We start from the raw sequence: 16,281 nt of genomic DNA, 5'->3' as shown, positions 1-16,281 counted from the left end.
AAGATTTTCAACGGGGCATGGGGCGAAGAGTGATATCCACAGTGACATTCCTGCAAGAGAACGGATGTGGCACATTTGAAGATTGGCAGTGTGCCCCAACTTCCCCACAAGTTGATGAAGTTTTCCACCCTTTTTGCACCCGCAAGGTATGCTCATTTGCATGAGGAATTAGGCAGCGCATCACTCATCTCCTATAGTATTGCGCACGCATTTGTGCCCACCCCCGTTGACTTCTATGGGGACCATAGCATGTGAATGCGCAGGAATATAGAGCATGCTGCCATTTTTTTAAAAAACCAAAATGCGTGATATGTGAACGAACATCCATTAAATCAATGGGTTCTATTCTCTGCGTATTGCATGTATAAATACGTCCGTGTGAATCTGGCCTAACTGCTGGAAGACATATGGGGGCATATTTACCAATACTGTCTAAGGGTGCGTTCTCACATAGTGGATTTGGTGTGGATTTGCCACAGTGCAAAATCTGTGCCAAAAACAGCGCCAATGGTGCAGATTATGACACTGATTCTGCCGCTGACCAGAGTTTCCCTCTTCAATTGAAAGGGTGAAAGCCGCAAGGAATCTGTGTTAAATCTGCACCAAAATCCATCCTGTGTGAATGCAGCCTAACAGTGGAAAAGTAACTACACAGCCTTATAATGCATGACATTAATCAGTGACTCCGCTGGATGATCAACTCAGCACATCTTTAGACTGTCTAATCTAATAATCTAACCTTACACCACACATTACCGCATTTCCCAAAAATAAGACCTAGCCTGCAATGTCAGGATTTTCAAGGAGGCTTGATATATACATCCTTCCCCGAAAATAAGCCCTAGCTAGATTACATAAAAATCTACATATAAGAATATGCAACCTAGCAGGCCTGGTCCAGGTCCTTCCCACTGCTCTCCAGAGCTCCGGCACGGTTTCCGCAGTCCTCAGCCGCCTGCACAAGATTGCGTCCTGGTTACGGGATTCATAAACCCTGCCTCCACAAAGCGATGGTTATGATTGGCTGAGCCGTGGTGTTTGAAGAACCAATCAATGCAGCGCTCGAAGAACCAATCACAGCCAATGCTTTGCGGTGGCAGGATTTATGAATCCCGTAACCGGCAAGTGATCCTGTGTGGCCGGCCGAGAACTGAGGGAACTGCTATCTGGACCAAGCCTGCTAGGTAAAATAAGACACCCCCCCCGCGCGCGAAAATAAGCCCTAGCACCTCTTTTGGGGCAAAAATTATATTAAGACTGGGTCTTATTTTCGGGTATACTAGTTTAATTTATGTTGGATTTTGAACAACATTTGTTGCACGATGTAACATGTATTCCGGTCACTCCACTTTTCATGAAGCCATACTACCTTTACCGTTAAGCCACGCCTTGTCAGAAACTGCAAAAAAGTGTCTGAAAGTATCTGAAAACACATCAAATGTGGTGCAAAGCATGCAAGGCTGCTTACACATCTGTGGCTGGGGTTCCATTCAGGCACAAGGAAAGGGCCTGACTTACGACGTAACCAATCAGCACCAAATAGACCCCATTGACTATAATGTGGTCCGTTCGGTTTCCGCTCAGCTGGCCGGCATTTCACCAGAAGTAAAAGCGCTGACCACTCCATTTACTTGCAGGGGGCTCCAGAGATAGATGAGTGGCAAGCACTCCCGTATTGCCGTCAGCCCTATTGACATGAACGGAGTGCAGAAAGTGCAGGCTCGCCCAGTGCTCCATTCATTCAGACTTCATTGTGGAGGAGAGAAGTGACCCCCGCGGTGAAGGGCAGGGGGTGGACCGGCACTACAGTTCTCAAGACCGGAGATCCCCACACCGATCAGCAAGTTACCTCCCATCCGGTAGACAGGGAACAACTTGTAATCTTGGTACAGCCCCTCTATAAAAGCTTGCACCTCTTACTACATTTGTTGCTCCCGGCTGGTGTGTGACAGCCCGGGTAAGCAGGACCCAAAACTTCAACAACAAAATCATTTTCTAATCTATTTCCAGAAATTGCTGTCAATTTTTTTTCTAATTGGCCCACTTTACTCCTCCGGTGTGCGAGGCACCGGCGGCTCTCCGGGGTCCGGGACCGGCACAGTTCTGCTCGAGTTACTTTCTTTGAAATAAGGACAACAATAGATTCTGTTAATTATACTTGTAGCTAAACTGAAGCGTTAATTAAATCAGTGTAACTTTCATCCAACACATAAAGCGGTGATTAGAAAGAGCCAAACATCATCAGGCTAATGCAGCAAGCGAAACAACAGCCATAAGACAGGCAACACTCTCACCAGACGTGGACATTCTCCGCTTATCAGTTGGATACATTTATAGGGGCGCTCCACAAAAATGTTGTTGATTATGTAACGAATGCCCAAGTACAGATGTCAGCTGGCACTACCTTGCTTAATTACTCCTTGCGGTCTGAAAGCCATCCTCCTCCTCCGGTGGGTCAGGTCATCCCATTCTGACCACCTGAGATTGGGGCGGGCTCATATGACCGGAAGTGGAATCCGCTGGCGGAGATCCACAGTGAATTCCAGCCGCGACCCTGCGTATGGCGGCTAAATTCTACCGCACATGACCGTTTACTCACACAGGCGGTCATGCGCAGTACACCTTTTTTTGTATATATTTCCTGCGCTGTTGCTTAGCGATAACGCAGATACCAGCAACCCATACGTAATGGGCTCTTTCACAGGTCTATACAATAAAATAGAACATGCAGTGTTTTTTTGCTCGCAAATTACGCAATTTCCGACACACTAATGTGAACAGAACTGTGTAATTCAATGCATTTGACTGAACCACATATTAGCATGGATCATACGCTCACAGAATCCGGGATTCAAACCCCGAAGTGTGAAGCTGGCCTTACTTGGCTTTATGTGTTCTCAAATTAGTCAGTTTCTCAGTTAGCTTAATTCCTGTGTGATGGGCCCTACCACTCAAACTCCTTAGAGGGGAACACAGACGCTCCTATCACAGCTACTGCTGATAGAGAGGCTCCTGTCACACAGTTATATTGAAGGAGGGCATAGCTCATCCTCCTGATTGTAGACTTATGGTCTGTAGTTTATATGGCCGATAACACACCACCAAATGATTTCGCATCTGTAATACAGAGGTTCATCTCGGCCTGACCGTGCATCTCCTGACCTGAACTCCAAAGCTTCATAGATATACATGATGCTTCGAAGTTCGGGTCAGGAGACCAGCGACCTGGGTTGGATGCTCACCCATATTACGAATGCAATATAGGAGTACGAAATACGGTGGTGTATCACCGGCTAAGAGAAGGTAATGGTAATTACAGTGACCTCTGAGCAGGCAGAGATGGTACTGGCATCATTGGGTTGCAGAACAGTGAAAGAGAAAGCAGATGATTGCAATATATAAATATGTCCGCAGTGTGACAGTGAGGTGAGGGGGAAAAGGGATGGAAAAAAATATGCACTGATGCCCAGTCACTGAAATGGCCAAATACTTTAATGAGTGCCAGATGTGTGCTTTTCCAATGCAGAAGAGCAGAAAAATGAGCACGCTACGTTATTTTTGGCGTGACACAATTGCCGTCGCAAATTACGTGCTTGTGAAAGAACTCGTTGAAAATCAATGGATTCTATTTTCTGAGTGTGGCGCGCGCAAAAATGTAATTCGCAAATACACTTGAGTGATTCTGGCGTTAGGGTCCCTTTACAGGGGTGTATTTGCACACGCAAAATTTACGTGTGCAATATGCAGAGAATTGCAAAAAGTGGCGAGGGGCGGAAGCTCAGTGCACTGCTCCCGGCCCGCCTCCTCCTGCTGTAGAGAGAGACAGTGTATATCGGCCGGGCATGAAAACCCAACCGATAGACGCATGTTGGCATAAGTCCTGAGAGCAAGGGTTTCTTTTCCTTGCAAAAACATGGCTGCCGCTTGTGTTTTTCGCACGTGTTTTTGTGGCAAAAGACAATAGTAATTTCTGATGTTAAAACCATATCCGCATGAAAAATCACAAGTTTGTGCGTTGCGACAAAAAGGAGGATCCGTAGGGAAACGGAAGATTTAAAAAGAAAAGAAAAAAAAAAAAAAAGACAAAAAAACCCGAAAAACACAAAGGCAGGACATGCTGCTATTTTTTTCACTCCACATCGCAGGAGTGAAATCATCGCAAACGGAAATGAAGCCTTTAAAAAAATCATTGCTTTCATAATTCTTCGTTTTCACTTACTGTCACGTCGCTAAAAAAAAAAAAACGTGATTTTCTTGCAAGTGTGAAGGCGCCCTTTTAAAGAGGGTTTTGCTAAGAACACAAGCCTTGAAATAGGACCCCAGACCCAATTAGGTCCGTGTTACTAAAGCTGGATTCACACGAGCGGATTTTGCATCTAAAAAAATTTGTGTGCGCAATTTGTAGAAAGTTGATTTCAATAGGTTCATTCCCATGTGCGTATTTTACAAGTACATTTAGTTCACACACAAAAAAAAAAACCGCAGCAGGCTCTATTTTCCTGAATATTTGAGCATGTACATTGCACCTATTTTCCCAATTACCTGAATTGCCCCTGACCCTGACTGGGAGCGTGCGAGCAGGTTTTTGTTTTGTGCGCGCAAAAAGTACAGTAAAAACCCCACTCATCCAGCGCCCATTCTGCAAAAGATGCAGCACAAATGCAGCGTAAATCCTCATTCCTCTGTGTGAATTCGGCCCAACCAGTTAGGTTAGGGCTACACAACAATTTTCAGCCCTGACAGGGGTCATTGTGTACCCTGCGACCTCTCACTGAGGTCAATGGGGCTGCAGTTCAAGTTGCGGTCAGAAGCCCCAGAGTCGCCCTGTGATGTCCGGGATTCCCACGCTCTGCATCTAGGACCAGGACCTTACAGCTACAGGGTGGGGATCCCAACAGCCAAAGAGGCACAAAAAGGGCGCGCTCACACACGCAGGATCCGCTGCAGAAACACCGTAAGTTTGAAAAATGCGGCGGATTACGAATCTTAAGCATATTTATGTTGCAGGAAATGCAGCGGGTGTTTGACACGAGATCAAAGGAGATTATTATTAGAAAAAAAACATCAAAATCTGCAAATACACTTTTGCTGCAGATTTCTGCTGCGGAAAGGCGTTGATCCTGCGTAGGGCGGCTGCACACGAACGGATTTGCATTGCAGAATCCGCATTCCCCAGCAAGTACCGTTCATAGCATGCGATGGAAGTTCATTTCTTCCTGCACACTCACAGGATCGAATTGCGATTTCCACAGGAAATATTTAATAAATAAATTAAAAAATAAATTAAAAAAAAACAAAAAACAAATTGCAGCAGGCTCCATCTTTGTGCGGTATCCACACGGACGGCTTCCATTCACTGTAAGCAGACAGCTGTTCAGAAGTTTGTACTGCGCTGTGCAGTCAGTTTTCTGCAGTCAGACATGGAACGACTGAACAACTCATCCAGTGGTGCAGGCACACGGGATGATCATCGTACAAATTCCTGCAGGAATCACAGTTATTTTGAGCGGTAATCGTCCGTGTAAACGCGCCATAAGCGGGCGTTCACATGTGGTGTATTTTGGTGCGGATACGCAGCATGATTTGTGCTGCCCATTTCAGTGGGGATTTTCCAGCAGTTTTTGCAAAAAATGCGTAGCAGATCTGCGACAAATTCCGTGGTATAATCCGCACTAGTGGTTCGGGTTTTCACATCATTTTGGTGTACATTTTCCGCTGTGAAATGCGATGTGGGAATACAATGCGAAAGCGCGTGGAAACGGTTTCCTTCACATTTGCAATGCTTTCACTCATGCGATGTGGAGTGAAAAAAATAAAAAATCATGGCCTGTCCTATCTTTCTGCATTTTGTCCTTTTTTCTTTCATCGCCCATGTTTTCCTATGGAGCCTTAGTTTTATCGCATCGCATGAACTTGCGCTTTTCGTGCGATGCGTTTTTAACATGAGTCCTATAGTAAAATCACAAGCAGTGGCGATGTTTTTGCGAGAAAGCAATGCCAACGCTCAAAAGTCACGCAAACGAACACATGATTTTCTGACGGCGATCACCTGTGTGAAACTACCTTTAGGGAGCGTTCACACAGCGCTGCGAGATCCCATCTGAGGGTTCTGTAAAAGCTGCCAAAAACCGCATTGTGCCGAGATCCCAGCAAAAACAGAACTACGCCCTACATTGGTGTCCTTTTCACTGATGACCGTGAATGGCGCTGTTCAGAGGTTTCGTCACAACGCAGTGTTCGGCAGCTGCCACAGAAACCCCCCGATGGAATGCCAAAGTTTTGTGAAAAGCTTATAACCACGATTCTGCAGTCTTATTAGCCATCCTTGTTATGCCACTTTGGCTACCGGATGTACAGACCTGCAGCCGTGAGACCCCATCTAACGCAGAGCGGCGTTTACGGTAACATCCGATTTAATTCTGTACCTTTGGGTGATGCGCATCCCATTCTAACGGATGAGGCGGCGTGCACGTTACCCCGCGGCAGGAGTCTGACTGTACGCTTATTAGGTAGCACGTGCCGCGGCGTCAGGCCATCACTCCGCTCAATGTGCGCCGCTGCAGGCAAAGAACTGGAAAGCCTCCAAGGGATTTCTACAAGCCGTCCTGATGGGACCAGAGATGGGCTTAATTAAAATGCTAAAACTATGTAGAAGCTGCAGAGAAACGGAGCGCACACAGGAGAGGCTCGCGCTGCCTCTGCCTGACATTAAACAACGTGGATGCTAATAATGGCAGCGAGGAGAGGGAAAAAAAACCTGAAACCGCGATGTGGATGTGCGGAAAGGTAAAAACGTCTGTTACATTCGCAGCTTCACTGTCAAAATAATTCACTGCAATTAGCAGCTTACAGAACGAGCGTTTCCTCCAACCGCAACCGAGAAAGCCAAAGTGAACACAAGTCTTATGCCAACTTGTAGGGATCTGCTGTTCTGTGGTCACATCGTGGCTATTAGGGCTCATTCTCACGATAAGGATCTTGGCACGTATTCCGCAAGTGATGCACAGCCATGAATGGAGTCAATGCAAGTACGTGGATTTCCATTGATCAGTTCACATTAGCGTGTAAATACATGCATGCTATATCTCACCGCGTATCATATATTGCGTATGGGCAATGATATATACGCAAATCTGAAAGAGCAGGGAATAAAAGGAAAAAAAAAAAAGTCTCACTCCGCATGACAGCGCAAGCGAGATATGCCGTCATACGCAGTGCACCCGCTGCAATACACGGCAATAGCTAGCTCTCTGTCGGCTCACACAGAGCAGTAGAGCGCTGCGTGGGTTGTTTTATGCATACGGTCGTGTGAATGAGCCCTTAAGCAGTTTTGTGTCAAAACATAATATTTTGTTAAGAACAAAAATAAAACACTCAAAAATCTCATCAATATCAACTTTAAAAAAACTCCATACAGTCATCACCATTGGTCAGATGCAAGGCAGCAGTGCGAATCACTGAGCCACCATGCTCAAGACCACCATGAGGACATAGAGCCTCCATGCAGATGTTGTCCACAGTTAGATGTGAACCCAGAACCCCAGTGTTACAGGGTGGCTGTATGTTCTCATAGTGTTTATTCCCCTTCTTGAGCATGGTGGCTCAGTCATTAGCACTGCTGCCTTGCCGTGCCGCAGTTGTAAGTTCACGTATGACCGAGGGCACCATCTGTATTGGTTTTTTCATGCTCTCTTTCTGTTTATTCTTCGGGCACTTCTCTTTCTCTGGCAGTAAGTAATCTGACCAAGGGTGACATTTATATGGAGTTTGATGTTGCCCTGGCTGAGATTTGAACCTACGACCCCAGCATTACAAGGCAACAGTGCCAACTACTGAACTACATTAAAGAGGCATCCATATGTTTAGATCACAGATTTCCAATTTAAATAAAACTGGCTCAGTCGAAAAAAAAAGGCCAGCATGAATGTAGCCCGAGGGTCCTTCTACAGGGGACGACTGTAGGGGGCTTCAGCACCTCACAGCCCCCCCAGCTTGAATCGCTGCAGTGTGAAAGTCGATAGTCATTTGATTTTAATGCCTGCAGAAACGGAAGGAATTATCATTTGTCTTTCAGTCGCTGCGGGTATTTATACATGATCCAGCGGGCATCAGAACGATCATTGGGCCCTAGGAGACTCCTGTTAATGCGACCCGATAGTCGTTTGTCTTTTAGTTCTGACCGGTGAGCGACTTCTCGCTCAGTGCCCTGTTGGCGGCCGCATGTACACAGGATGCATATAGCCCCGTGTAAAGGTACCTTAAGGCTGCGCTCACACGAACAGGTCGGATTCTGTACATGGATTTCTGCAGCGCAAGACCTGCGATAATTAGCGGAAAGTAATTGCGAATGATCACGGATGCAAGCGTTTCTCGGCACGGTAATACGTGTATGTGCAGAGTATCGCCCGCGTGGAAGCTATTTCTCGCTTTTTCCCCCCTCTGCATCTGGCATTCCAGTTTTTCTATCTAAGTCCCTTTGAAGTTGCGAGTGTTTCCACCGCTCAAACGCAACGTTAAAGGGGTTTTCAGTCAAAAATGCTATCGATGACCTATCCTCAGGTCATCAATAGTTAAAGGGTCCCTGGGACTTCAACCGATCAGCTGTGCGGACGCAAACGGTCAGTGCCGCCATAAGGGAAAAATCAGGCCCGCTGCGGATATGCAACGCGGATTTCTGCTGCGGATGAGCTTAAAAATTGTATTTTATTGCATGCAGGTGACATGCGGATGCCGCACCCATAGAGATCAATGGGGGCCATCCAGAGAGTGATCCGCACTTAGGCCTCATGTCCACGGGCTTGAAATCCGCAGCGTTTCTCCCGCATGCGGATCCGCGCCCCATAGGGATGCAGTGTCATTTTTCCCGTCAGGCGCGGATCCGCGTGCGGGAAAAAAATGGACATGCTCCATTTTCGTGCGGGTCTCCCGCAGGCATCTATTGAAGCCTATGGAAGCCGTCTGGATCCGCGGGAGACCCGTACCAGAATTAAACTCGCCTGCTCCGGACGATGCAGTTCTTCCCTTCTACGCGGCCGGATCTTCTTTCTTCGGCCCGGCGGATGTGCCCAGGGCATGCGTGTGGCACACCGCCGGCGCGCCGAGCACATCCGCCGGCGCGCCGAGCACATCCGCCGGCGCGAAGGAAAGAAGAGCTGGCCGCGAAGGAAAGAAGATCTGCATCGTCCGGAGCAGGTGAGTTTATTCTGATTTTCAGCCTCATGTCCGCGGGGCAGGAGGGACCAGCTGCGGATTCTACAAGAATCCGCAGTGAGCCTGATTTTCCCCGTGGACATGAGGCCTTAAAGGGAGCATGTCGCAGTTTTTTTCACGCACGTGAAGTTTTTAAATCACTTTAAAATACCATCTGCGGCTGTTTATCTACCCGCGGGTGGTCAATGAATTTCTATAGGAAATATTACATGCAGATCGCGCGGGTGATCTGCTGCGGATTTTAAAATATATTTTCCCCGTGGACATGAGGCCTAGGAGATTCAGAGCAGAAGCCTCTACGCCGACCTCCCATGTAGTGGCCGGCACTTGTAACTGCAGGCACGGCTCTCATTGGAATCAATGAAATAAACACTTCTCCCCTGTGACAATCGAAGAGTACATAAGAGTGAAAACATGAAGAAAAGTCCCCATATCCAGCCCCCGCTATCCAACTCCATCCCTAAAGCCCCATTTACACAATAATTGTCACTCAAGCAAACAAACGTGCGCAATAATCATTAAACGTAAACCATTGTGAACTTTTCATTTGCTTTTGATTTGTTGCTCAGCCTTCACACAGGAGTGATAATCATTCAGTGAATGGAGCTGGAGCGTGCCGGAGATCTCTTCTGGCCGCTGGCCTCCATTCACAGTAAACAGGCAGTTCATAGATGGACTGCCTGTTCATACAGTCCGATCATCGACTGATTCTTTCCACTAAAGCTAACTTCAAAACGGGCGAGCGCGATATGGGGCCGCGTATCTCGCCCTTATATCACACTCGCCACCATATGAATTCCCCATGGATGCGAGGCGTTTTCATGTCCGAACATCACTTGTTTTCAATGGGAGACCCCGCATCGTGTGCACCTAGCACACGATGCTGCCGCCGGCCCCATTGAAGACAATGCACGGCGCGATGCGAGAGCATGGAGGAAGATAGAACATGCCGCAATTTGCTTCCCGTTTTTAGTGCCATGCAGGAAAACATCGCTCATGTGTGTGACCCCATCCAAAAGAATGGGGTTCATATATGTGCGTCTCGCAACGCATAAATCTCACACTATTTTCTCGCTCGTGTGAAGGCAGCCTGAGTGTTGAAAAATTCTTTTCAGCTGTTCTTTAGTTATTCTTGCACAGATTTCAAAAGGGGCGAACAGGAAAACCATTCCGCATACTTAACCAGGCACATCCTTACTGGAAGTGTGACCACTCTAATGGAAGCTATAGTGCGCCATTTCCTAACCGCCATGGCTGACAAGAAGGATTTTAAAATTCACAGTAAAATGTTTAGATTTACTGATAGAAATACACTTTAAGGCTGCCTGCACACGGGCGGGTCGGACCCTGTGTGAGGGATTCCTGCAGTGGGGTTCGCCCCAGTGCCTGGCCAGTGACCCCAGCGTACCTCTCTGCCGATGAATTTGGCTTACAATTCCCAGTCATTGTAATAAGGCTTGTCTAAAAAGTCTGACATTGACTTGCAGGAATGCTGCCTTCCAATAGATGGCGCTGTAGAGGTATTGTTCCAACTTCCCATTTGCAAGGGCCAATCAACATGCTGTCTATCGATGCTTGTTACAGCAGGCCAATTCTCTGTCCGTGTTAAAGGGCCCTTAAAGCTTTCTCTGTCTGTCTTACCAAGTTGCGACTACTACTGCTCCTCTAGTAGACTTGACTGATGTGTTTTTAGCTAGAACCCCTTTAAAAACTAACTTGATGAATTGTACATTAATAATCAGCGGTGTTCTTGCCCCCGATAAATGCATCAAACACAAAGCGGATTTGCAGACAGGGCTCAGAGATACCTTGCAACACAATAATCTCCTAATCACATTAAATCAGGCCGGGTCAGGTTATCCGATGACTTCTATGTTGGCCAGGAAGAAGGCAAGTTCGGCTCAATACCAACGTGCCCAGCGTCTGTAGCACAGGACACCCGATTACGTGCTTGCTTCAGAAGCTTACCTGTGATATAGTGTAATAAAGATATATAATTCAAGGAAAAACCTGCTTTACAGAATGTGCACCGTGACAGTGCAAGAATGCTTAAGGTCCAATGTCCACGGGCGGATTTGATTTGCGGAACCCACGCGGGAGATCTGCATGTCAAGCTGCCCATAGGGATGCATCAGCGGCCGCAAAACAATTAACAGCATTTCAATGTCATTTTTCCCCAGTGTTCACATTGCATACGCGAAAAAAAAAAAAAAAGAAAAACGCAGCATGCTCCATTTTCAGCGGATTCCCGCACGGACAGCTTCCACTGAAGTCAATGGAAGCCATCTGGTCCGTGGCACACCTGCAGCTATCACTGGACATGCCACGGATCCGTGAGAAAGCAGAAGACTTGAAGACAAAAAAAATATGCACCGCGCATGTGTGCAGCACGCCAGACGGCACATGCACTATGCAGAAGAAAGAAGATCCAGCCAGGACGGAGAGGACCCGCACCGCAGCCGGACAGGTAGGAAAATGTCCAAAAATGTCCATGGCTGCGGGCACGGGTGGGATCCGTGTGTGCCCGTGGACAGGAGGCGTTAGTACATAGTGTACTTTGCTGTGGACTCCCAACAAAACCCGCAGCATAATTTGCAGCACATTTCATCCTTTTAATGAAATTCCTCATGTATGGTGTGGATTTTGATGCGTTTTTGTACAGAAGTTCCGCGCCAATCCCGCTAGGTGTGAACGCACCCCTATGTTGTATTCTCATGTACTGAATGGCAGCAGTTATTTGCCTCCCAGCCAGTATCCGGGCAGCTCAACACGTGGTGAACCCATTTCATCCGCAGACGGGACGCTAAAAACTAGACAAAGCTGTGGCAATTTGTGTGTCTTTGGGGGTCGGCAGCAATGAAAAAAAAAAAGATTTTGCGAGACGGGTATTGGGCGCGTGGCGCAGTGTCCTTTGGCACGTGAGCACACACTTTTCTTTAACGGTTATCTCCCCTGTTCTAAAGCAAGACAAAGGCACTTTGTAACATGCCTGATCTTCCAAGTCTGAAGCTAGTCATACGTTCTCTCGCACATCTCGCCGTTCCTACTTCTGTGGTTACTTCCTGTTGGGAGGACATCCAGCAGTTCTAGGGATCCGCTCCCCAAATGTACAGGATTCCACCACATGGGGCCGGGTCATCCAAGGCTTGTAATGAGCACGAGTGGTTGAACCACACGTGTTGTAGTAAGCACGCTCCGGCAAAGTAGCAGCGCACCTTGGTCTGCAGCACTGACTGCAGCATCCAGCGCGCATGCAACGTCCCGGCTAATAGTGCAGCAACGACAAGTAGAGCAGGGCAGGCTGCCCACGCAGCGTTGCACTGCAGTAGTCAGGGTCATGCTGAAATTGGCGCCCCCTAAAGGAAGCTGTGCACCGCAATACATATTGGATCTCCTCCACAGCATAACCTGCTTTAAATGCATTCTCGTACATAAGGACACATCTCACAACAGACGAAGGGTCCTTTTAAACGAATGAGTGATGTCAGAGCCACTCGGGCGGCCTGTTTAGACAGGCAGATGCATCGTTGGCTCTTTCAAAACGAGAATCATTCATTCTTTCACATTGGCTGTATAAAGGGCCATTTAGACAATGATTATAGTTTAAAATTCGCTCAAAAGCCATCTTTTGAGTGATAATCGTGTCTAAATGTGGGCCTATCATGAACCGTTTGTGCACTATTCGTTCCTCAGTGATGCTAGAAATCACCGATGACTCTTATCAGCGCCGCAGACTGATTTTGTAAGCGGGCAGCGCTGATAGCATTCTTTCAGCTGGTATCCCGCTGGGACTTCCCAGCTGGATACCAGCTAAAAGCTCCGAAAACAATGCAGATGTCAGCGCTCCTGCTGTTTCTCAGAACTAGCAGCTTGGCGGAACACCGCTGATAACTGAGAACAAAGCAGCTGTTCTGTATATGCAAACAGCTGCTTTGTTCTCGCAGTTATTAGCGGTGTCCTGTGCCGTCTGCAGTTATCTCTTTAAGCAGCTAATTAGCTACTTAAGAGTTATGCAGAGATGATTGCTGAAAACTGTGACTCACCCTGCTGTTTGAGTGATTCTTGAGCGATCATCTTTCAGTCTGAATGCCCCTTAAATGACTGAACGGGTGCGGTGTAATCCGAGCCAACGATGATTTTTATGCTGCATTAAATGGACAAATCAAAAGTGAACAATCGTTCGTCGTTGGTGCTCATTTAGACGAATGTTCATTCACTTTTCCTCATTTTAACGCTAGTCGTTCTGTCTGAAAGCACCTTAGGTATCCATTTCTTATTTGAGGTAACATGACTAACTTATCCCAGTGAAATCCTTCCTTCTACTTGCTTCTCCATATCTGATCTTGCTTATTTATTCTTGTCCTCTCCCTGTTATTTGCTGTACATCTCCTGCCACCCAGGATTATATGATGGACCTGCAGAGTATAACTGAGTCTTTGTTGCTTCTTGGTGGTTTTAAGTGCTTTTAACACTATTTTTTAGTTGTATCAAAATTTGATACATTCTACATTTAATGCAATAAATATGCAATTTTATTATGACTTTTCTCACACACTGTAATGCTGATATTATCAACACCCCACAGAATACCAGCTCACATGCAAAACAGCGATGAAAGTAAAAAAAACTAAAAACTTTCAATCAAACGGCTGCAGCGTCGTGTTTAAGGATGATAAACAGGTTGTTTCTGAGTTTCAAGAAGAAGCATTAAAATGTCCAATCACCTTTCACATGTGCCGTTAAAGGGAAGCCGTCACATCCCCGCAGTACCGTAAACTAGCGGACGTGACTGACCGAGATCCAGCGCCGTCACCTGGGGAAGATCGCATGCCGTACAAAAATCTGACTTTTCAGAATCCCGTGTGCGCTCTCCTATACAGCTCAATGGCAGAACTCGAGTACGGGACTCTGAAAAGAGTCAAATTTTCGACAGCCGCACAAACTTAATTGGATGGCAACGCTAAATCGTGGGAGCAGGCAAGTATAAAAAAACTAAAATTCAAAGAATCACCCGGCTCCCTGTCAGGTCCGCTAACAGCAGTGAGTTTAGGGTGCTGTGGGGACGTGACGGGTTGTCTTTAAATGAGCGGAGAACCCCACAGATGTACAGCATAAAGTATACTAAGGTACCCAATGGTAATATACTGCGGGCGGCTTGAGCACATATAGGGGGGCATTCTAGATCAATCTGTCCCTGTGCAAAAATATTCACCCCCAGAAGGGAACATTATACATACAGAGACGAGCCTAGCATGCTATTTTTTTCTGTCTGCTTCATGCAGAACTCAACAAATCACCAAGAAAAAAATGTATATGCAAAATATAGCCATATTACAGCGCCTGGGCCCTTAGGGTAAGCGTAGTATACCCATACGCACCCCAGATAGAACCCATTACTGTGCTGACATGACTCCTATGGAAGAGGACGGCTGACATTTGCACAGAGACTGGGTAAGTCTGCGGCATCTATCTGGGGTGCGTATGAGGATGGTTAGATGTGCAAAAAATACTTTATCCCAAAAACCTGAACTCCTGGCGGTTTTTCCTGCGTTTAACGCTCCGTTTTTCAGTGCAGCACTAAACGCTGTCCATCACTACCATTGATTTCGATGTGGCTTCTCAGACAAGCGGTAAAGCGCTGTCTGTTCTATTTTAAAATGTGATGCTTTGCCAATAGAAATGAATGGGGTGCGTTTACAGCGCTGCTGGACGCGGTATAATGTGGTAACTAGAGATAAACCAGTATACTCGCTAAGGCACATTACTGGAGCGAGTAGTGCCTTAGCCGAGTATCTCCCCGCTCGTCTCTAAAGATTCAGGGGCCGGCGCAGGTGACAGGTGAGTTGTGGCGGGGAGCGGGGGGGGGGGGGGGAGAGAGAGAGATCTCCCCTCCGTTCCTCCCCGCCGGCCCTTGAATCTTTAGAGACGAGCGGGGAGATACTCGGCTAAGGCACTACTCGCTCCAGTAATGTGCCTTAGCGAGTATACTCGCTCATCTCTAGTGGTAACCGTGTTTTGACTGCGTTCTGGCATTATCAGCTTGCTTGGCTGTGTTTATAACTGTGCTGAAAAGGCAAGCAAACGCTGTAAAAAACGCATGTCAGTGCAGCTGAAAACGCAGTAAACGCTGCATTAAAAAAAAAAAAAAAAATGCTGCGTTTTTTCAAGCGCCTGTGTGAGAGCGGCCTTAAGGTCATCACATTGATCCGGCCACAACCGGGACGTGTCTGCTATATGACTAGTCCAACCAACTGACCGTTCTATATTGTGGCTTAACCCAACGTTGTTTGTTGTGACTTTCTCCCTGTACTAACAAACTTATGCTTACATGAAGGCAGGGTAGACACTGGCCAAATGTAATTTTGAAAAGGGATTGTCCAACTTAAAGGGCCACTCCAGCAAAAACACATTTTCCACCCTTCACCTGATTGCCTGTCACACTCTAGAGGTCTCCTCTGTGTATTGCAGCTACTTCCCTGCAGTGCAGCCTCCTGTCTGATGCTTATCAGGCACCATCTAGAGTGTGAGATTTTTTTACTTCTACTTTCAATCAATCCCATGATATGTCAGACAGCATTAGCTGAGGCTATACCATTTTTGCCTGCAGGGGAAGGGGGGAGGGGGGGACTGGCCATACACTAAAATATAAGATGTTTAAAATTTTGCTTTTAACCTCTTATTGACACAGGATGTACAATTACATCACGTGCGTTAGGGGGTTTGCATGATCGGAAGCCGAACCCGCTTCCAACAACGAGAGTGCTGGCTGCTTCTTAAAGCTGACATCTGTCACCATCAACACCGATTGTGGCTGTTAACCCTTTAAATATCACTGTCAGTTTAATAGCACCGTTTAAAATTCCGCAATTGAAGTTCGGGGGTAGGATACCTGCCAGATCAGATCGTGGTATAACGTAGTGTATTAAATTATACTGCATGAGTGATTAAAAATTTTTTTTTTTAAAAAGACAACTTATTAGAAAGAATAAAAGCAAAAAAACAAACAAACACGACTTTCCCATATTTATACTTAATAAAAAACAAGACCCTATTTGTTATCGCTGCATCTGT

At 46.6% G+C, this 16,281-nt stretch overlaps 1 protein-coding gene across 3 annotated transcripts in view; it reads right to left on the bottom strand.

The window, feature by feature from the left end:
- R3HDM2 (R3H domain containing 2) overlaps positions 1-16,281 on the bottom strand; it is a 122,298-nt gene that overhangs the window by 103,007 nt on the left and 3,010 nt on the right. The window lies entirely within an intron of this gene.

Source organism: Eleutherodactylus coqui, chromosome 1, assembly GCF_035609145.1.
Source record: "Eleutherodactylus coqui strain aEleCoq1 chromosome 1, aEleCoq1.hap1, whole genome shotgun sequence".
Lineage (NCBI taxonomy): Eukaryota > Metazoa > Chordata > Amphibia > Anura > Eleutherodactylidae > Eleutherodactylus > Eleutherodactylus coqui.
This window is presented reverse-complemented; position numbering and strand designations above follow the sequence as displayed.